Genomic DNA, 24,797 nt, shown 5'->3' on the forward strand with positions numbered 1-24,797 from the left:
TTGAGTACGCAGGAAAAGTAGGATAAATCTACCTGAAGTACTACAACAAGTAGAGGTACATTGTTACTGACCACCTCTAGATAAATGTTGTAAGGAACGCAGGATAGCCTATGTAACGATGTCGCTTATGTTTATGCAAAGGATTAATTTTATCCAGACTGTAAAACATATTAGAATCTGCGTAAAAATGGCACGGAAAGAAGCATACCCTATTTTAAATTTTATCTACCTGCTTTTGAAACCAACATTTCGAGCAGGCATTGTTGCTTTTCACCTCAGACTACGCCAATGCTTTAGCGCACATTGCGAGATGATCAGTAGCAATCTGCTTCTACTTCTTAAAAGTATGTGGTTGATGTAACGATTTCACTTATGAAATTGATGCAAAATTATACCAGAAACATGTACTGCACTCTAAAAATTATGTAGTCTCACATTGAAGGGCAAAACGAAAACAAAATTTGGCCCCAGCCATTTTCTACAGAACGCCACCGTACTGGAGCTGCAATTTATTGAAATTTCCGCAGGACCTTCACGCTTCAGCAGTCATACAGAGATCGAACTTTATATAGTTGTCAGTCAATGTTATGAAGGAAATATGTCGTACATGTCAAGGTGGTTTAGATACCGCGTTCAACGGAAGATGCTCAGTGAGGAGATTTATGTCAAAATTGGGCCTAGTGTATTCTATTTCTTCAGGACAGAAATAGATGATGCTCAACAATTTTCTTATAAATAAACAATATTTTATGCATAAGAATAAGACATGATTTTAGACTACTTTCACGCAAAATTGCTTACTTTTCACGAAATGGATTTTGAGTGATAGAAAGTAGTTTTGTGTTACGTTTGTATCACTGTGATGCGTGAAATCGTCTTAAGAAATCGCAATAGACATTATGGTAACTGTTGAATCTAATTTCCAATATTATACAAATTTGCAATAATAATCATTTTTAGTTACTCGCAGAGACTCATCTTCTAATTTACAAAGTAACCGCTAGCGATAAATCACCAAACACTTACGAGCGATCGACCAAAACTACTTTTCGAAACTCAAGTACTTACAACGGTACTTTTCAAACTTGTTACTTTCTACCTCCACTTGAAGTAGTCTTAACACATCGTGGACACATCTATTTCTACATATAATTGCATATAAAATTAAAACGTTTCTTCTACTTCTTCGCGATTAGCAAAGCTGACTACTTTCACCACATCTACGCACAATCGAGACTCGACACTTGACACGCAATACTAGAGATGCAAGTAGAGTAGAAATTCACAATAGAAGTTTTTGTCGAACAGTGATGAGCGGATTTGAAATTTCACAATACAAATCGTCTTCAAATCCAGAATTAATTTTGTCTAAACTCTAAGTCCAAATCCGATAACGGTTGAAATTTGTCCAAAAGTATCATGGAAATTGAACAATATCGGAAAATATTTTGCAATAATATTATAGGAAATGTATCTAATACCTTGTTTAATTTATAGTCAGATAACTTCTGCAAATCATCCTGCTTGGCCAACAGTTGCATTTGTTCTTTAAATTTGATAAATTCAGCATCAAAAAGTATTCCAAGAAATACAACGTCAGCTACGTCATGAGCCCAGTTGAACGATAGACTGGAATCCTGGAAAAAAAATGTCAGTCACGTCACCATCTGCACCAATAAGACAGAGGCACGATCATACATGAGCAGATTATTGTTACTACTGAAGGCTAGTGCGGGTGAGGCGATTGCTATGATGCTTGTCTGCTGGGAAATGCGATGTGAAAGAAACTCATTCCTTATTTTTTGAAAGATGTAACCTAACCTTTCCAATTAACTTGATAATCAAAGTACAGTGCCGGTAATTTTTTTCATAAATTCATCATGTAAAAACTATTTACTATATAATCAGCACAAATTGTTTGCTTACTATTCTCAACAAAAGCATCTCGTCTTCATGACGCTCATCATTACGTAATAATCTACATCCTGGCAATACTACACCGCAAGGTCATTGTTGTACGTGCCTAGTGTAGCTGACAGCTTCTTACAGTAAAGTCAGAGAAATGAGCGAAACTTCATTCCTATCATTAGTATGGACTCGTTATCAAACTTGAATCGTCTTGCATTCATGCATCACCTTCATGTGACCTTCAATCCAGCCTCCACTTATCTTGATGACATCTTCTTCGTTCTTCAATTCAACATCCCATTCATCTACAGTCAGCTTAACAACCTGAATTTTATCCAGATGTGAAACTTGACATTGTGCATTATATCGATCATCCACCATCTATCGTGAAGTCATAGCTTACATACAGTGACGACCGCAGCCTCACAGATCATCTTGTGCTATACTTCTTTGACACGGGTCACAGATTTCACTGAAGTTTTTGCCGGTGGCGGCATTTTGCTACTTTAGTGGCTCGATATCTCAAAAAATACTTGTTTATATCAGGTAAGAAATATCATGGCGGAATGCGTAGAAAAAGTATAAGTATGGAGACGAATATATTTTGGGCAATATAGTTGACCTTTAATCAAATCGTAAGCACCCGGAACCGTATTCCTGCATTGACACGAATTCATGAGCTAATTACTTTCCTATTGTGAGCATGTAAATCAGAATTACTTCATTGATAACATAGTGAGTCCCATAATACAAGGGAAATAAAACACTACAGTCAAAAACGCTGTTACAATTAGGGCTGGCACAATGATTCGAGTGCTCAAATATGAATCGAATATCAATTTTAATGATTCTGGCCGAGTAGTAAAAGTCGATTTTCTCAAGTACCGAAATTGTGCGTTCGTCGACACTGAAAGTTACTTTATTGACAAAAATTGTAGTTTTGACACTATTTGTCACTGGTGAAACCTTGAAATCACGATTGGCCGCATAGCTTCATATCAAACATATGGTACAAAGCTACGAACCTTAATGGAATAACATATTTTCAAAGTCATGATCATCGACCAAAATTGCCACAAATTGCAATGAAATTGGTATGTTCAAAAAAATACTGAAGTATCCTTTATTGTGATGCATAACAACAGGCATTATATTATTTGTGGTGACATAAAAGGAAGGCCTACATATATGAACTTTTACATATTACATTCTGTTATGACGTCATGTAACGAGTAATACTCGAATAGACGACTCGACTCTAAGCTTTATGTGATTTTGAATCAAATCACTCAGATACTCGATTTTTCCCAGCCATGGTTATAATCAGTGAACAATTTCGCTATGCAATGTCAAAAGCATTGTGTTGGCCTGAAAGCCAGATGCGCACTTTGTTGAATAGGAGTAGTAATATTCTGTTGCGTACTAATTCATGTGGACATACACACTTTTGAATTTTGACGATGCTGACAATGTTACTTTTCATTTACGCAGTACATTTGTAGGGGCACGCGGCGTTTGCTTACGTAAAAGTGACATAATTTTTCAAAATATTGATGAGCAAGTCGATCATGGCCTGACTGGCTGGTATCGATCACACGTCACACCAATATCAAATTTCATTACATTGCATTCATTCCATTCATTGTCAATCTAGTAGAAAATTGATATTTGTTGATGAAGTCGTGACATTAGCTCAGCGCTCTTATTGCTACCACTACTCTACATAATCCACCATTTTACCAAATTCGATCACATAGCTCGATATGAATGACACAGTGCGGATTATTAAAACATCATATAAGTGGGTAAATACTCTACGGCTTAGGGATGAAAGCAGAGTAGGACTGTTCAAAATATTTTTTTAGATTTCACTAGACATGCGATAATATTGTCTGGTTGGTTGAAGCAACGCTATAAACCAAATTTGGCTTCAAGTCCAACCAGTATAAGTGAGATTCTTGCTGTATAAAGAAAAGAATTTTTTTCTTTCAACCCATAAAATTGTTTGACTATCAGTAGAGATGATGTATCCCAAATTTAGCTCAAATCCAATCACTAGAAGCGAAGTTATTGCAGTAGTAATATATCCAATTCCATGATTTTATAAGAAATGATTCTAGCTTTCACTACAACATATTTACTGAACTTAAAATACTTTTCGGGTGTCTCTTTAAGAGTTAATTGCACAGTAAAGGGATTTAAATGGATTTAGAAGCGAAACCAAATCTCTTCAACTCCCTTCAGTGTGCCGGCAACTCTTGAAAAGAGGCGTCCGAAAAGTCTCCAAGATTAATAAATATTAAACTACGATTGCAAAATTTGGTAAGCATCATCCCTACTGAAAGCCTACAAATTTGATGGGTTGACAGGAAAATTTTGATTTTTTTTTCATTTTTAATGATAAATCCCAAACTGTCTACTGCAAGAAACTAGCTTCTATTGATTGCAATTGACCCAAAGTTGTTTTCACCAACCTAACAATTTTATAACATTGCCATTGGAATTTGAAGAAAAAGTTTTTTTTAGCAGCGTTTAATAATGCAGAGGTATGTTGTATAATGCTGTCTATTACGACTATGACGTCACAACTCTCCGCATATCCCCTTAAAATTATAGTGCAGCGCCTATAGGCCTATGATTGTTAGTAAACAACTCAATCACTCGATCTCACTTCCCAATCCAATTTTTCAGATAGCGATTCAATCAGACGATGCCCGAGAAGTGAACGTAGCGCTTTTGCTGAGAAATTGTTGCAGCGCATATCCACTACTTCCACCTGGAATGATGACAATATTTTACGAAACATTCAAGAGAACTAATCGAGAAAGACAGTTGGAAGCCACAATCTATTTTCATTATGGCCGAAGGATATTCCATACAACGTACATTATAAAGCAAATGCTGATACTTCAAAGTTCCTGCTGTCAGCAAATTCGCAAGCAATTAAATTTCATTGGATACATATTTTACAAGCAATATGATGCGAATTCATTGCCTTTATTAAAAATAATTGCAAAATCGACACAGATTTGGATTTCAAGAATATTAGTCATTTTCAGATTTACATATTTATGCTAGTGTCACTATATTATTGTGGCACTATTTAGTACCTACTAGCTAGCGGGTTTCACGATAAAATATCGATAAAATACATGCCAATATGATATCAAACTATCTGAGCTTTGCCCAGGCTTACTCAGAGCATATTTTGGAAGCAGAGTATGTTCAACATCCTTGCGATCCCCATAATGAAGGCAAACGACCGTAGGTTCAAAGCCACGGTCTCTTACTAAACCATTCAAACGGCTTCCAGCGGTCACAACGGTCAGATTTATTTGTTTTTAATCTCTGTCCAGTACTGAGGCTTGCTGCAACAATTTCAAAAAGAAGTTTTCAACCAAGGCTTCATCCAACTTGATCACACATTTGTAGATATGTTATCTCAATGTTAGCTTAATTTACTGCGGCCAGAAACTTTCCGCACCCTAATGTTCATCAAATGCAGTCTTACAGTTTATGAGCAAGTGAAACGTCAATGCGAACCTAATCTTTGTAATTTATATCGATTGGGACACTCCTTATCGGTATCATCCTTATCGCCTTACCAATTGCATTACATTCACCTTACTCAGCTCCGAGTATTCGTTTGACTGGATTTCATTGACTGCCTTGTATCCTATTCGCTATTTGTCGTTGCCAGTCACTCAAACTTTTTGTTGTTTATAGTCGCCTAAAAAAATTTCTCTGTTTTGTATTTTTCAGTGCTCATGATTAGAAATAGTTCAAATACGTTCAGGTTTTTAGTTCTAATTAAAGGTAATTCTACAGTACGAATCATGATTGAAATATGAATAGCTTGAGATTGTTGCTAATTACATCGCTACAGTTTTCAAAGAGCACCTCTCTAGCGAATCGATCAGACTTTTACCAGTAATTGTAATTATAATTGTATTTACTTACATGTTTACCAGTAATTGTAATTGTGGTCAGGATTCTAAAGACTCGAGTCACGATTTTCAGATGACTCGACTTAACTCGAGACATTTTTGCAAAATTCCGGAGTGACTCGACTCAACTCGAGTTAATCGGTGTATTGACTCGATATGAACTCGAGTCATTACGCATTACTCGAACCAAGTCATATGACTCGAGACTCAGACGGGCAAGATCAACATTTCAGTGTAATTTCAAAGAATAGTGAAGTGATCACGCTATTGGGATTTCGTCTATTGGCCCGGTACTTGGAAATGTTACCAGAAACTGCTACAAGTGAGGAAATTTAATATATTGTGAATTCGAACCATTCGATATCAACAAACTGGGTTATAATAAGTGGTTTACCAAGACTTTAACTGGAAGCCGAGCCGTCAACACAATGACTTGGACTCGAGTCATACTATCATGACTCGGACTCCAGCCTTTGATCGCCGACTTGGACTCGGTTGTGAGTTGATAATGAAACGACTTGACTGGAGTCAAAACTATGAAAATGAGATTAACTTGTTACTCGGAGCCTTTGTGACTAGGTTACAGCCCTGATCGTAGTTGTAATTTGATATTTTTAGCATAGAGTAATTTTAATCATAATGTAATTAAATCATGCAATAAAGTAATTGTAATTGAATTTAATTAATGTAATTGATCCAACTCTGGAGGTGGCCCTATATTCAAATTAATACACAGTGTACTAAAGAAAAAATTTCTGCTATTATTGTTTATGTTTGTTTGGAAAATATTTTGAGCGTACTTCAAGCCTTCAAAATTGCGGACTTAGAGCCATATATTAGAATTTCCTTCCGGACGCAACTTTAACGGTGAAGTTCCGAACATGTCCCGGAAAATCCGGACGTATGGCAATCCGAATATATACCTCAACCCAATATCGCAGCAATATATGTTATACTATTCGGGAACACGTCTCATATTCGAAATAACTTGAAAATTTCGGACAATCATCCGTGCCCACTTTTTTTTAACAAAAGCAATGTTATTGTAATGCATCGATGCGTTCAGAAAATATCCTCACAGCACTGTGATGATCGAAATCAGTGGTGCCGGAGAAAACGAATGTTGAGTAATATTGATAGGCCAAATTATACCCACTCTAGTGGCGAAATGTGCGCAGAGTTTACAGGTTTATGCAAAATGTATCGCTAAGTAATTCTTCATAGAAGCGAAAACGCAATACAAAACTGTTATATTCACGTCACACGGAGAATGAAAAGTTACAAAAATATAGTTCTGATCTGTTTTCGCAGCGCCACGTCAGTTTTGGGTCAAACGATCCCTGGCCCCCACAGAAACATGGAATGGTTTGAATATTGTTGAACCAAATTCCAACGTCATCGTTTATAGTTAAATCTATCTTATTCTCACAACGTATAGTCACTACAGTTTTCACGACTCCGACTCCATCGCGAGGAAATTATGCAAACCCCGACTCCGACTTCACATCCCTGGTTACAACCCTGTCATAATTCCGACTCAAATTATCCCATGATCCATGCTATATCGACGTTATTTTGATTATAGACATAGCATACAATGAAAGTAGGCTAACCGCGATGAAATGATGAACGCTAAACAGCCTTCAAATTAAACGCAATTTACATACTACCCATAGTTTTAGTACGCATTGAAATATTTAATTACAAATTCCAAGTAACTTTTTGCTGTCCGTATATTTCTCCCGCGACCCGTCACATGCCAAGGTCAGCTCTAAGATAATCTACAAGCTTTGGGGGAACCCTTAATTTTCAGTCAGTCACAACAACCAAACCAACCACATTACACAATCAGCACACATTCAATACATTACTGACATTGTGCGTCCGGTTAGTTGTGTTTTAGCTAGTTGCGGATTTTTGAAGGTCATTAGTTCTCGTTGGGGTTGCATTCAAAACAAACGGTGTTTTAAAAAATATTGTTTAAAACATGTTTTAAACAGTGTTGTAAACAGTCGTTCGAAATAAAATTCTGTAAAGCTATGCCATAGGTGCGTAAATACCTTCCAAAAAACGTTGTATGAGCCGAAGAACAATTACGACCCAATAAAACCGACATATATCGATATTGGATGGTTGTAAATCTAGAAATAGGCGGTTCAACAGTAAAAGTACATATATTTCGTCAAAGGAACTATATTCATCCTATATACGTTTTCAATTGTCGATGCCGATCCATTGTGACGTCAAAATTGAATATTCGTGAAGTCGTGACTTGAAAAAAAATGCTTTAAACAAGGGCTTTGATTATATCATGTTTGTTTTAAATTGATTTTTGTTTTAAATGCAACCCTATTTTTAGTTATAGTTCTCTAGTTGTCGGTTTTGAAAGTGATTTCTGACTGCTCTTAAGATACTATATTTCATATAATTTGTTCGACAAATACCGCACACTTCCGTATTTTTGATGCACTTAATCAGGGATGCCAAACGCATTTCCATGCAAATCGTGCATCATGCGTGAGGATAGTTCTACTGGCAGCCACCCACAGTTCAAGTATGTATTTCCAAGCTTTCAACAATCCGGGATAATAATCTTTGCGGCCGGAAAATCTGTAACTGATATAGTTTCATCAACTTTACTTCTCAATTCTCAAATTAGTCGCCTGCACTACAAGCCTATATTTTGACGTCAGTGCAGGCACACAATCTAACAATCACATCCTGGATGGCTAGTTTGTAATTCGGATTCGTCAACGTGAACATCACTTCCAAATGAGTTCATTTCACTCTTGTGATTAGGACAACAATGATGATTGGAAAATTACATCATCACACATTCACACAGACCACGCCATGACTGCTCTCCTCTCAGATGAATCACCCTAAATAAATCCTAATGTCGCAATATGTCGGGAAAATCGTATTAGCGGGGGATATTGATTGCCTGTATGTATGGCAGCAAGTTTGATTTCGATCACCATTTTAGATTATATTGATTGTTTGCATAGAATTCTAAAATGTGAAGAAATGTCTCGCGGCACCCTTGCGAGACGCGGCACACCCGGTTGAAAATCACTGCCTATGCGTTCCTTTACACTTTCAATCGACACAAACAGACCGTCTAAATTCGCTGTTACAATTGTTATGCCAAGTGGGCCAACGACTTGGATCGCAAATTCACTACTGTGTGCGTCGTTACTAGTTTCTTCACATTTCGAAAACAGTCCGGTTATCAGGTTGTGAGATGTTCTCCTAATAGTGAACTACCGGTAATCGGCGGAATTTGGTACCATCTTTGGCCGTGACAGTTGCGATTCCGATGTGTTTGGTATTTATTAGGCACAACACTAATTCCTGATCACATAGCGATTTTTTACAAGTGCGAGTTAATGAAAGAACACTATTTTCAAAACATACTATATTCTGATGACAAATTCATATGGCCGAATATTAAATGTGGAACTGGACAGATTTTCTCGCAACTATTTGTCGGTGAATTCTCGGCGCTCATTGTCCATTATTGCTCACCCTCTCACTCACATCTGACACCATTACATAATCAAACTGATCGGTTGTATCAAATTTGATCGCGCGAGAAAACATAATTAGCATGGATCAACCAAACCCCCGACTTTCGACGAATCGGTACATTGGTGCTTGTAATGTAATCCTTGGAGATATTACTGAATTTGGTTTGGTATAAGTGACGAATAATTCGATACCATGCAGCCGAAAAAGGCCCCTTTCTATATATTGTTTCTGGAACAGACCAAATAGGAAGAAAAAATTATTGTGGTAAGCCAGGCCAAAAGTTTAAACTTATTCTGCGGTGTATTGATTCTGCTTCTAAATTTAGGGCAGTAAATGATACTTTATTCGAGATGCTAAGCAATATTTCCCTCTAAGCTGCGCACTTGTGCAATAACGCAGTGATGACACGTTCTCTGAGCACAGAAAATCTAAGCTGCGCACAGAAAATCCGAAGTGATGATCATTTTTTCAGTCGTTACGCACTGCTGTCCAAGGACTGCGCAGTGAGTTGGTGAGTGTGCACAGACTCGTTAAAAATTAGAAGGAACATTGCTGCTAAGTGAATGTGTAAATAGAATATTAGTATTTTCATATCAATTACTGAGTATATGACTGTTTATTCACAACTAAACTCACTGACCATGTAAGAATGCTAGCAAACAAGGTTGAAACTGAACAATGCAATAATCAGACAGCAATGCCGAAGCTGGAAGTTGGAATCAGCATTCACTCAAGTTTATTAATCAAGGTTTATGTAGACTAAGGGCGAAGGTTACGGAAGCTAGTTCATCCAGGTTAATTATGATCGTCTAATAAAAAACTTTTAATATTGGCTAATAAACTTTGATATTGTGTTTCTCGAAAAATGAACATTTGCATAATATCTACCCTGAAGAGTTAAACAAGCCCATGTGACGTCTACCAGTGTCATATATTGCGCACAATTAGTCAGTCTTCGTCGCCCGTCAATTAAATTAGGTCAGTCGTCATACAGGCATTCGTTGATTGAATCTGAATTAGTCTTTTGGAGATAACAGCTGATGTCTATGGCAAATCACTATATTAGCTAATCTTCGAAGTAATACCTTAAGCCACCGGGTTCGTGATATCGATGAAAATACTCCTGATATACTCATATATCAAGTATATTCATAGTTCACTGAGCAGGTTGCTACTATATTGTTCCCATCGAATACGATTTTGAAAATTACTATGGTTCCTGCAATAGGCCTAGCCAACGCGAAATTATGACCCCGAATGGATTGCTACGGAAAGATGTGAATATTGCACCATATCATATCTGTAGAGGGGAGGCTTCAAAATGAGTTAAATTCCAGAACAACACATCATATAGATTTCGTACGAAATGAATCATTTGAAAAAGTATGACTCACTCGTATTCGATTTTCCAGACACCTTGCAATGATGCTCAAAAGCTCGTCGTCGATACTGCAGTACCTTAAATTCAAAGAAGGAAGGCTTTGATTCCTTGCTGCGAGCGATCCAACGATATGAGCTTCATCGCGATTCAATGAGTTATGAGATGCGTTGATGACGGAAAGATCTTTCATAAGATTGTCGTCGCCCGATTCGTAGATTGCTGTATAGAGTTCCATGCGAACGTATCTGTCTCCAGTCTTATCGTGAAGTTGTGAACGGATCGATTGATATAAAGCTTGTTGCTTCCGTTTTTGATCCGAGACTGTCAAGCAATACACAATGTCATTGTCGTTGTACCGGTATTCGTGATGTTTGCCTAATCGTTTACGTAGCAATTGAAAAATTCACGCGACTGTGATGAGACAGGGTTCAAATGGAGTCATTGAACTTTAATGTCTAGTTCACAATAACAAGATCATTTCATGCGCATCAATATCGCATGTTCGACTAAGATCGGCTCCAGAATTCATACCTAAGTGTTGGAGGTTTATTTAGGCCAGTGGTTCTTAACCTTGCCCCCAGCGCCCCCCGGGGGCGCTGGCGATCTTGAAGGGGGCGGAAACGCTCAGGGGGCGATATGGGGGGCGCTGGGCTCAGGGGAACGCTGGAGAAAAATGGCTTCGCAGTAGATGATGTGGTGATAGGACATATCTTCAATGAGTATTCAGAGCAAATCAACACCGAAACCTTCGTTACATATCGCCTTCAAAATACATATAGGTTTAATTTTCCATGGGCGCCTAAATGACTGACACCGAATGTTCCTGTCTTGGCAATCTGAACCCCAGAAGACGAATTCCATCTGGCAGGGAAAATTATATGTCAGTGAAGAAATACCAATCTGAAATCGTGTGCGTCTTTTAGTTTAGTACGATTGGGCGAGAGGGATATTCCTGTTGGGCGACATCCCCGTTGAGCGATTCTATTTGTTTTTAAATTGCAGACAGGGGGTCACGAAATAACATCAAGCAACGAAGTCATACCAACGGGTTCGCCTGCCCGAATATGTTTAATTATTAGTAACGGGCCCCACAGTTTACAGGAAACCTCACAATGTTCGCTTTAAGTTTTGATGAGTCTGCTCACACTCAACAACTCACTGCGCTGACCCTTGGACAACAGTGCGTAACGACTAAAAAAGGTAATAACTCCGGATTTGTTGTGCGCAATGTAGATTTTCTGTGCGCAGGGACCGTGTCAGCACTGCGCACGTGTGCAGCTTAGAGGGAACATTGCACCTCACTCAGCTCCATGGGTAAATGTGTTTACGTGAGCAGAGAGAGGATAAAAATTGACTTCAATTTACATGCAATTCCCGCTGATATTGACCAATTCAATCATTAATTAGTGAAAGTTTTCGCACTTCGCGCGAATAGGCGAGAATAGCTGCCTCGGGAAATGGACACCCAATGTAGATACCTAATATAGGGTATCAGCAAATAGCGGACCGCCTAATGGGGGTCTGGGAGTGAAGTCCCCCGGGAGTTTGGTTTATCACCCGATGGGGCCCAGGACTAACGTTTTTTGTTTGGGCGGGGGGCTGACGAAGTGCTGTTACGGCCCTGGTAACGAATAATTGTACCTGCGGGCACGCCCGAATATGTTTAATTATTAAATACGTGCCCTGTATCTTCCCATACAACAGCTCACTCAGTGCTACTGGTAAATCTGATTACGTGGGCTGAGAGGATAGAAAGTTTAGAGCGACTTGTATATGTAATTACCACCACCTATTCATTCATGCATTATGGAAAATTTTGGTACCTAGGGCGACCAGGCCACACAAACTTTGCTGACCATCAAAATCACGATATGGGTTTCGTGGGGGCGAAGCCCTCAGAAGTTTGGTTCATCACGCTATGGGTGCGCAAGGCAATCGTTTTTAGGAGGGTTAACGAAGTGCTGTTACGGCCCTCCCTCTTACTCATTGTCTTTATTACATTCCTTGGAATATGAAGTTTGGGTGTGGGGCGCTGGAGCACGATGATTTTTGAAAGAGGGCGCTGGAAGAAAAAAGTTTAAGAACCACTGATTTAGGCTCACCCTCCGGAAGCTGTATATTTCAAAAAGCTTAGAAGTGGGCCGTGCTACAAGTCGACGGATGCGAAACCAAAAATGCAAAAAATCGGCCTGGTGCAAATGACACCTTTAGTCGACAGACTCCATAAATACCCGAAAAAAAAAAACAATGTCACATAGTGATCATCGATGGGCCCTGGTAGCGCTCACGTTCAATGATCTGCGAACTTATGCAGATATTAGATGTATAGGTTTTATTTAGACGACTGAATGTAAAGACTTATTTACCAGCCATGTATGAATTTAAGATCTCTCGACTATTTCACCCCTTCGATTGTGACAATACCATGAAAGTCGTGATAAACCATAAGCGACCCATAATAATCAATCTGTGCTGCGGCAGAATAGCCGAGGAAAACCATGATTACTCACCGCTGTGAAGATCGTTATTGGATTTCATGTAAACGATGCCTGTAACGAATCTTCGAACCACGGACCATCTTTTCTCATGTAGATGTTGGCCATCAAAGCGAGAGAACATTTCGAGCTCCATTCCCGAGATAAAACTAGCTGCCAGAAATTCCTGCATGCTTTGATGGCAGAAGAAGAATGTGAAGTCGCCTTCCAACAAGTGACGGCTGAGGATGTTGTTGTCAGGCACTTTAGTCATCAAATCCTGCACTTCGTCTGTGGAAACTTTAAACCGATCCAAATCTGCTTTGTAGAACACGACTCGTCCCTCTTGCATGCCTTTAAACGCCATTGCCTTCAATTTGTTGATAATCGAGAGGATTTGCTTACGGTTTCGGATGTTTTCCACACTCCGTAAGACTAACAGGATCTTGCTGTACAGTTCTGTAACGGTAGACGGAGGAGGTCTATCTGGATCAATTCCCATCACCACCGCTATCAAAATCAGGAAAACCGGGACGGATAAAAGTTGTATTAATCGCGGTGACATGATTTCAATCTTCTCCCAGAGATGCTCCCCGTTCTCGCGGAGCAGACACGTGAACAGTTTATAAGCATCTTGTGATGTGAGACCATTGAGGGTGATTATTTCTTCAGGGCGTGCTTGCGCCGGCAATTCGGACACTTTGAATTCGCGTGACGACACGATGATCTTGACGTGACGAAGGATCTGGCGGGATAAGATATTGTACATGATGATCGCAGAGCTCCCTTTCTTATATGGTGTAATCTTTCGGAGGCTACACTCCCCGAAATCCCACTGCATTTGATCAAGCCCGTCAAAAATGATAATTGCATCAGTTTGATTCTCGACCAGCCATTCGAAAGCTTTGTCCTCTTCCGATTCATTTTTGAAGAGACCGTCGAATAGAAACTGGGATGTTTTGATACCGCTCTCTGCATCCATGTTCTTCAATTCAATATAATGTACCATTTTTTGTTTCGGTTCACCGTTGTCACTCACAGATGAAATTCCGAGCGCTTTGTGCGCAATTCTACGCATGAGGGTGGTTTTACCCGATCCTGCGGACGCGACGATAGCAGTGTAACCAACTTTATAATTTGAAGGTAATTTCTCATACTTTGACAGCGATTCCATTATCTTTTCCATTGTTATCGATTTACCGTCGTTGTCGGATTGACGATAAAATCCGACTTCCTCTATCAATTGACTTTGAAAATCTTTTCTTCTTGAGCCACGAACAGTTTCATCAGTTGAAGAGTTTTTCTCGCGAAAACGGCCTTTGAAGTAGTCATCGACATTGACTTTCTTCATCTGCGGGAAAACCTCGAAGTCAGGTTCGTGAAGAAGTTCATTCTTGAAGTCTTCGCGAATTCCACTTGCCGTTTCTTGACGAGTATTTTCGTTTATAACCTCTATCAATTTCTTGTTATTAACGCCTGCAGAAAAGAGAGCTTAAATTAGGAAGTATATCAAAACTGCCACGTCATCTCGCCAGTGAGAAATTACTACAAATGGTATTTTCTAGGACACTGTCATCAAACTTAATTGTTGCAGTTACATCAGCATGACGGCTGCTTTAAACGGGCCAGAGATCGGGTGTTGCTCAATGTAACCTAAAACAGTTACGATATTCCTCCGAAATCTAATCCTGGCTACGCTTATGAACTTTATTGCTATCTTCGCGCCCAGCATTATCTGCAATGAATCATTACAAATATATACCTAACCCTGTAGTAGATCAGTCTCCCTTAACGCGACAAGATTTCTGCTGCATGTCGTGGTAAGAAAACGTAGCCGCTGTCCGCAGTGTAGTTGTCGTTGTTGTTGCAGATGGTTGGTCGAGTTAATAAATTGTGACGTTGCAATCTTGACAGCGGCATAACCAGGCCGTGTTATTTTTGGCACATGCCAAAACTGCCAAAAATAACTTATTTTTGGCATTTTTCGATTTTTATTTTTGGCAGTTTTGGCATCGACCTCTAAATAGATAGTTTCAGCCTCGAATTAGTCACAAAAACGCTTTATTTGGGCCATTTTGTCAAAAGACACCACAAAATCTGCAGCATCCTCGTATAATCAGTGCCAACAAACAATAAGAAGAAGAAAAAACCTAACGATTTCATAGGTTAATAATATCAAACGAAACCACGAAATGTGCAGTATCCATCGGAATCGGTGCCAATAAGCAAAAAAAGAAATAAAAGCCTAACAAACACGCTCAACAGCTGATTGTTACAGCTGTTGAATAGACTTAAATCGTTTGCACTGTAACAGTGGTTCCAAACTCAGGTCAGCTAAGTTTCTCCTAAATTCATTTCTTGCCCAGCGAATCTGGGAAATATCGGCTTCAACAGTAGCTGTTTAGGGAAAGAATGTTGCCAGTCATCCACAAAAGGTTTTCAGAGCTTCAAAATCTTTGGAGGGCCGAACCGCCTTCCATGCACCATGAAAAGAGATCACTTCGCCAGTGCCATCGATCTCATCGCGGAAAGAATTTTCTTCCCGACCCTTTTCTAGGAGTTCCCTGTGTTGTCGCTCAGCTCATTCTATTTAGTAGCCCGACTATCATTTCTCCTTCAGTCTACCGATATATTTTTGGAGGACTTTTGTCACTTCAGGTGGCTTTAATATTACCAACTCGCATGGAAGTGTCCTGGTAAGGTTAGCTTGTTTAAGAACATTGACGCAACAAGACTGTCTGGCAAAACGAGACTATGCAGCTCAGAAATAGCCAGACAGTTTGTTGCGTCACAATGTTCAACTCGATCACAATGCAAAAATCGTGGTTGATTTTGGGGGTTCCAGTTCTATGAGCAGAATATAATTTATATTTTAATAATCAGTACTGCGACAGCTTCTCATTGATACCCGTTTTATCAAATTTACGCTCGACAAGTCGGTCAAAAATGGTCGTAAAATTGCCTTTGGACAAATGGAAAGTATGACGTAAACCAAATGCAGTCAGCCGTTCAATCTCGCCGTGCCCACACCATTTAGGACACCATGCTTTCACCCCTAATGGGTGGGTTGGACACAGATTAAGAAACATGCCTTTCACAAACGCTCTTCTCGCTTGTAACGTCGTCCTGCTAACACAACTCCATGAACGAAAAACACTATTTGACAGGCCGAGTTATTTTTGGCATATGCCAAAAAATGCTTATTTTTTTGCATTTTCAAATTTTTATTTTTGGCAGTTTTGGCATCTGGCTGCTGAAATGCCAAAAATAACACGTCCTGGGCATAACCTAAGGTCACGGAAAGGTAGTAGGACGTTCATTCATTGCGTGACAACTGGTTTGTAGATTTACCTCTCTGTAGCCATGAAGCATTCGCTATTTCGTCACAATCAGAAATCAAAATGCGAAAATGAATGGTGCGACGCGGCCAACACGGTGTAGTGCGTGAGCCTGATATCATAAAAATGTTGAAACAAGCGAATCGGAGGACGATTGACAATGCGGGACAGTAACAGCACGTCGTCAGCCAACAAAAATCATTTGTATTGCCCCCACCCTCATAGGGTATACCTGACTCTCGGGGGACGCAGTCCATCCGGCTGTACCTTTTGGGCCGCTACTTATCAGCGAGTTCTGTGGACTACTTGGTAAGTAAGCTTTAATCGTCTAGCTCAGTGTCTCCCAAACTTTTTTGAGCTACCGCCCCCCTGGACAGCTAATTAAGTGACACCGCCCCCCCCCCCCCCCCCGACACCCCCTCACCATACCAAATCCTAAAACGAAAGTTGTTCTGCATTTAATACAGCTAATAATGAGACGGATGAAGCTAGTGTATCAGTATCATCATTCTCGTCATATTGGGTTCAAGTTTTGATAGGAACAATATCAGTCTAAAACCTGCAGTGTTCACTGCATGTAGGCCTACTAGCAAATCGGTTTCTGCTGTGAGTCAGAAACTTGGACACGGCGCTGAGAACACGTTCTATCAAATATGAGCGAGGAAGGGTAACGACTAAAACTCAAAATAGATCTACACTACAATTAGGGTCACCATATTTTGGGAATCTGAAACGATGACGCTGTATCAAAATTTTCAAACTTACAATGATGGAGTAAAATCCGGAAAAAATGGTAAATTTTTCCCGAGTTTGTGGCTAATTGACTAATAAAAGGTCGTTTTCCTGGCTCAGTTTCTGAAACACCCGCCAGACCGATACTCGGGCGCTGATTTCCTATATCTCAGTCCAATTTCCACGTACATTCAAAACCAAAAATTTCAAACAAGAGGAACAACTCTCAAGAAAGAGGACGTTTAGGCGTCCTCCGAGGACACTTTCAAAAAAGTCAAAAAAGAGGACAAATCCTTTTAAAAGAGGACGTATGGTAACCCTGACTACAATGTAATCAGCTGCTCAAACATTTCATGCCTGGACACTTCACAGAATGGATTGATTATCCGGTGAGGAATTTCTAATTGGAACATATCGTGGCACCAAATCACCATCCTCGTTTAATTTTGTGAGATGATTTATTCATGTTTCTTCATCAAAACCCGGTATTCGGGCTGGACCGGTAGCTCATAGCCAAGCTTGAGAAATAGAACAGCTGACGTGTCGCAAAATTTCGGTAAATTGTCTATCACTGACTTGTCAGTGAATACGGACAGTGCCATGTTCACATTTATCAGGTTTTATCAATACCATATGAACGGATATATTCTATACCCTCAAAGTTTGAGAAATACTACCATCAAATAGGATTGATGTCGTTTCACACAACCAGAAAGCCGTGTCGAAGGCCACCGTAACAGCACTGTTGAAAATCCACGATCGTTTGAAACAGATAATAAAATCTCATAAAAGCCATCACATCTTGCTGTGAGCAATAACTGCTCAAATAGACTTCGTAGATCTCCCAGCAGCACACAATGAACCACGCTTTTCGGGTATGCTGCAGGAATAACATTGTCAAGTAGCCTAACAATGGACTTTTCTGGTGCTGCGAATATAGCCTCTTTATTTTAATCAATCGTTTCAACACTATACGCAGCAGTTGACTTCGAAACCTACACCGCCCGCATTTGCTCTCAGCGCCCCCCTACCGCCCAATTTTCTAGCCAGCGCCCCCCAATCGCCCATTTCATGGCCAGCGCCCCCTCCACGCTCGCGAACGCCCCCAGGGTGGCGCTGGCGCCCACTTTGGGAACCACTGGTCTAGCTAGACTCGCAAAAGGCGATTTTTTTGTATAATTCATGATTGAATCCGTCAATATGATCTGGAATTGCATATATATTGTTATCAATTTTTCATTTCCTCTCTGCTCACTTAATCAGAATTACTGGTATAGCTGAGTGAGATATCTTGGGAATGTAGGGGCCGTTAAAAATGATGAAACAACTTCGGGTGGACCCATTGGTATAACAACTTCATTGCATGTTATTTCGTGACCTCATGTCTGCTATGTCAAAAGATACCGGCAAATAATAGTTTCCTGCGGGACGACATTTGTTTTGTGGGATTCAAATTTCTTGGACAAAATCATTTGACGCCATTTATTTATCGGCTATGGACAGTTATAGACAACATATCGAAGTTTTCGGTCAGCATAGGGGCAGTCCTTTTCGGCCAAGGATTTCTCGCAGGCGATTGTTCTGACACACTTCTCGGAGTCGCATGTGGCATGGCCTAAAACCACATATGTCTTGGTGCGTCGTGGCACGGTAATGGCCTAAGACAAAATGACAATTTCTATAAATAATGCGTATCTGTTCTTGGCGAGGGTAACCAATATTCAGGATATTTGGCAATATTAAATTGCGTGCAGCGCGGAACATTTATGACAATGTTGTATATCTATGAATTTCCCAATTTTCCAATTTCATTGGGTTTGGGGTACCAGAGATGCCAGAACACTAATGAAATCTTCATGACCTCTAGGCCTGGCAAAACTTCTTCACATGTTTTGAACTTATTGAAAAGGTGCCTTCAGCAGCACTGGCGTAGCAGCATGTGCTGCCGCCCCTGGCTCTCTTGAAAATGCCGCACCCTAAGTAGACCGCATCAATTTCGACATAGATTCATATTCAAGTAATCCTGTCAATAGAAATAATTACAAATATTATGCCGCGTCTCAGCCTCACCGCCTCGACGTTAATAAGGCCAAAAATAATAAAGACAAGAAATAGCGAACGAATGTAGCTGCAAATAGAAAATCAATGGCCGCCTCAAAGCAAAAGCAGCGATAATATCCTCAAATTCAAGTTTTTGAACGTGGTCTCTTTCTATAGACAGAACGGAGAGAGCTGATTGCCGATCATTATTCATGATAGAACTAAATAAGACTTAATCAGTCCTCACACAGCTCGCAATTGAAACACGAATGTTCAGATAAAGTTTCAGACACGAGCATAACTATGGTGTCGAATCAAGTAGCTTTGCATTAACCAACCAATGTAAAACACCAAACGCTGTTGCACTACGATCAAGCTTGGTTTCACTGCTCCGCACTAGCCTCTTAACCCTTACGAGGTGGGGCCATATTTCGCAGAATTGACCTTCACTTTTCAAATTCTCACCGTGACCCCACCAGGTCTTGAATCTGGGCCTTTCCAGTTTAAAAGTGGGCGGAGTATAGCCCTCTACCGATTCCACCCTTGATCGACACCCCATGACATGTCTGAGGTTTTTAATAAGTTTAAATAAACAAGCTTTTCCCCAAAAAAACTCTCTCTCTCTCTCAATTTTCAAGGCTGACCCTCAGGATGGCGTCAGAGAGAGGATTGTGATGCTTCAGTGCGTAGCCACTGTTGCCTGGTTTCAAACAAGCCGTCAACCATGGTTGTAAACCGCGCGGTTCGTCAGATATCGAAAAATGGAAAATACATATAAAATTTACAAATGGGCGTGGTCAGTGAGTGGTCATCAAGGTCAAATTCATGATCAAGACTCAATCGGCCCCTGCAGTCCGGTTTATGGCATAAAACAACGCGATATGCTTTCTTTTGTAATATCCAACCATTTGCAGGCATAGTAAACCTGTTTATGACTCTGAATTTGCACTTGAACTTGACCTAGATCTTGAAAATCATTGAAGCGTGACCAAAATTTACAAATCCCCCTCCGAAAACGTTTTGATGTTTGAAACGGTGAAAATTTACATAGAAAACATGTCGACTTCTGATGTTCTGGCAGATTTTCCGACAATATTTCCCACTCGGAAAATATCCGGAAGTTTTAGGTGATAACCGTATTTTATTTTATTTTTTGTTTATTTTTACAAACCAAAATTTTTGAGTAAGGTACTTAATACATCGGAAAAGTCTCAACTTTTCAAAAAACGTAGTACCCGATGTTAAGGGCGTGTCAACATGGAGAAATCGGTGTCGGAGACATGCCATATCAAATATGATACGCCCACCTCGTAAGGGTTAACCCTTTTAAAATCTCAAGTTGAACAACTTCACATGATCATACTTTAATTTGTGTTCGTCCTAGAGGAGTGGTTCTCAACTTTTTTTAGACACGCCCCCCTATATGATAGTGAAAAATTCCGCGCCCCTTATCGTCATATCACAAAATCCAACCGGGATGCTAGCAACCCTAACAGATTGTTTGATGGCATGGAAGGTTATGACTGTTGATTAGAGAATTCAAAAATATGAAATTCGGTCTATATATATAGAAACACGCGTGAATTGGGGGTAAATCGCGCAGAGCGCGAATAAAATTCATTTGACCTCTTCTTCGCCCCCCGTTCAGATGCTTTCACGCGCCCCCCCCCAGGTTGAGAACCCCTGTCCTAGAGGCCTCATATTGGTTTGTACGAAAAGGTAGCAATCTTCTGCTTTATATTATCCTTAATTCGACGGTATAAGGCATGTCAATTTCCGCAGCTAACTCGAAAAAGTCCACCTCGTCGTCATAAGTGCTTCTAAAAGCGCTGGTGAAGAAATTGTGACTTTTGCTTTGCAGCAGCGCGTGGGAATTCAAAAATCCAAATATATCGTTTAAGTGGTGCATGCCGGTTAACCTACTTTCAGCTTCAAGTTTAAATCTGTCCTAAGCTTGAAACATGCATCGTCTAAATTCTTCAACAACACTGAGGCCTGCCCCTGCATCTTCTGTTTGTTCGCCAGGCATTCTCCTTTTTGTGCGAACTCTCCGAACAAGCGGCCGTGACGGCTATTTCGGAGTGGTTCCAGCGCCATGTTAACATATTAATTCGTGTTTTCGGAATCAGCGCGACACTAGCTTTAGATTGAGACCTGTTTGATTAAATTTTAGCTCACGGGACGTAAGCTATAGGACTACCAAGCACTCTTATTTTAGCAGGCTCTCTACACGCCGAGCGAAATAGTGTAATGGTGATGCGTCCGGCTTCTTGATCGTGGGTTCGATCCCCGGCCGGGTCAGAACAAAGACTCGAAAACTGGTATCCGCGGTTATCCCGCGCTCAGCAATCAGGGAGTATAAAAAACGGGGTGCAGACTAGATTACCTTACTATGAAGTACATATCGCATCTCCGTCGTCAAGGCATCTCGATGATGCAGGCGAAAAAGAATACCATATCTCTCTCACTATGCAGCCTCATTTTGCCGCCCCCTTGGAGCCTTCCGCCCCTGGCGCAGAGCCAGAACCGCCAAGTGGCTGCTACGCCACTGTTCAGCAGACCATTCTCCCAAATTTACAAACCGTATTGAATGAAAGAACATTATACTCACTTTTAATCCCAGGAGGTGATTCTCCTTCAGCGCCGGTGCTGTTGTAGACGAGCTTGTTTACATTGATTTGATCTCCGGTCACGACGTTAACGGAGCTTTCCCTGAACTTCAGATTGACATTTTCTCCTTCGGCCAAAGTTGCGGATCCTAAGAAAGACATTATTATTGTACTGCCTGCCAGGTTTCCATAGCCTTATAACAAAATAATATGGATTCTATTATTTTCTTTGATGTCCTTCGGATTATTATTTGCGCAACATGCAAAATGTACGATATTTAAATAACTTCACAACTGTATTATAAGAAGTCTGATCTCAAATACTAGGCTACTTACCGCATATTTCGGGGGCCAATTATATAGGCTTGACATAAGCGACATCAGATTGGATCAGAATCGCTATCTTTACCCCTTTTTCCATAATTGCTTACTAATTAGCTAGCGTATAGGCCTGAAATTACCAAAAATATATAGTAGCATTCTATGTTTAATCTTTCGAATTTCATATTTGAGAACTGTCTCTTCAACATTCATAACCTCCCATGCCATCAAACTGTCCGTTGGGATAGCCAGCATTCTTGTTGCCTTTTGTTGTGATATGGCTGTAAGGGGGCACGATCTTTTTCGCAGTCATAAAGGAGGGCGTATCTATTAAAAACCTCTGCTTCACGGCATTCTCTTTCAACGATTGTAGATAGCAGCCAAAGTATTGACAGGCCTAACACGCGATTATTCAGGTCAGCGATGATATTTTGCGTACATGGCCTGTCTTAGATAGGATTGCTCAGACCGGTTGTTGACGCAAACAATTAGTGAGTATTGCGAGCGGGTCAGCAATCAACGACCTAATTATGCTCGTGTAGCGTACAAATGACAAACCAATTCAGCAGGAGATCGCATGCTTTGTGCAGGGCAGGCGAATCTTGCTAATTGGCAACACGCTTGTTACCAATTGGCGGTGCGTTACACTGATAATACGTATTAATGGGCAGGATTGTCGAATGCGGATCGCGATTGACAACAAACACGAAGAAGGGTGTGATTTGAAGATTTTTGTCCAGAATTGTTGTACTCATGCATGTGCACCACTTACAATTATGGTAATTCAGTAAACATGGATTGGCTACTCGTGAGCCACTTCAATTTTACGGTTACGGTACTTAGATTCTAAAGCATAATATATATGCCATATGACAGGCTTACCATATTTTGGAAATCAAAAAAGAGGACACTTTGCGACTTGCAAAACCGGAGTAAAATTCTGAAAAACCGGTTAATTTTTCCCACTTTGTGATCGGTTGACTAAAAAAAAAGGTCATCTTTTCGCTCAGAGCTAAAATCACCGTTTTTCACTCCGAAATACCCGCCGGAGCTTCACTTCTGTGCTAATATGCGACATATCACTCGCAATTTGCTCTAAATCTGCCTAAATTTTCAAAAAAGAGGACAAAATCTCAAAAAAAGAGGACAAAAGGGCGTCCTCCGAGGACACTTTCAAAAAAGTCAAAAAAAGAGGACAAATCCTCTTAAAAGAGGACGTATGGTAAGCCTAGCATATGAGGTGAACTTATAAGGAAATATATTTCTTCTTCCTAATTTTGTACCTTTTTATGCACTCAGAACATATGTTTGACAGACCGACCTTAAATAAAAGCATCAGCTACGTATTCAACTAACAGCTATACGCATTCACCAATTACTCTTATCAGAGGCATCTCCGGATCGGTACGATCTGCATCATTCAAAATATAGTCTTAGTGTATGGGTGGTTCGATCATCGAAATGATGACAATTAAAATCGTAATGTTGACGTTATTGAAACACTTTTCCGCACAAATTAAACTTGTTTCGAATGCAAGAGACGAATTTTTTCAGACGGCTTCGTGCCCCCCTAATATGCTTCAACGCCCTCTAATGGAGGTGCGCCCCCAGTTTGAGAAACACTGTTTTAGAACTTAAAATACATATTTACCGGGACCTTTGATTTTATTTTATTATGCCTACAACAAAATAGGGGGTATGTTATATCTGTGAGGATCATGAGTACTTTGCAATGTCTTAATTAGCAGAATAAGGTTAGCCTATGCAACTAGAAAAATATATTATAGATATACAGTGGTTCCCAAACTGTGTGTCGCCACAGGATCTCAGGTGTGGCGTAAGTCTCTCCGAGATTTTGAAGAAAAACACTGTATAATATTGAAGATTGGGCATGCAGACCAGCAGATGTGACTTGAAAGCGGTCAAACTTTTACAGCATACTGATAAATAAAGAACAGGCGACCAAGTGCATTCATTGTCCATGAAACCAATCCCGACATTGCCGATGAATAGGGTAATGTCTAAATCAGTGGTTCTTAACCTTTTTTCCTCCAGCGCCCCCTTTCAAATATTATCGTACTCCAGCTGATCCAGCGAAATTCACAGCTGTGATTGGCATTACGGGGAAATTAATGGTATTGGATGTTGTCTTAGTGCTTTGCGTAACTATAAGAAAGTCAACTGATAATGCGATGCATATATCTGCTCACATTGAATTTAGTACTGTACGCACATATTAATTTTACCATGAATATATTCCAAACAAAGCAACTCATATTGTAGGCTATAACGTTCATGTGAGGCTGTGAACAATAGATAGTATGATCCTTTATGATACGATGAAGAAATAGTTTGACAATTTAATTTGTAGCTCTCAAATACAAGTATATTCCGTTATTCATTTAGTGCACAAAGCTTCAAAACTTATTTTATGTACGAGAGGTTCTCACTCTCAAACCGGATATACAGTGCCTTCTTCTTCGATTTTCACACGCTACGCGCTGTCGGATATAATA

At 40.0% G+C, this 24,797-nt stretch overlaps 1 long non-coding RNA gene across 1 annotated transcript in view; it reads right to left on the reverse strand.

The window, feature by feature from the left end:
• The window catches only part of LOC145448396 (uncharacterized), a 445,163-nt gene that overhangs the window by 120,817 nt on the left and 299,549 nt on the right, over positions 1 to 24,797 (reverse strand). The gene's annotated exons all lie outside the window — the stretch shown is intronic.

Source organism: Botryllus schlosseri, chromosome 1 (assembly GCF_051294905.1).
Source record: "Botryllus schlosseri isolate E-star chromosome 1, Bs_hap1, whole genome shotgun sequence".
NCBI classification, from domain to species: Eukaryota; Metazoa; Chordata; class Ascidiacea; order Stolidobranchia; family Styelidae; genus Botryllus; species Botryllus schlosseri.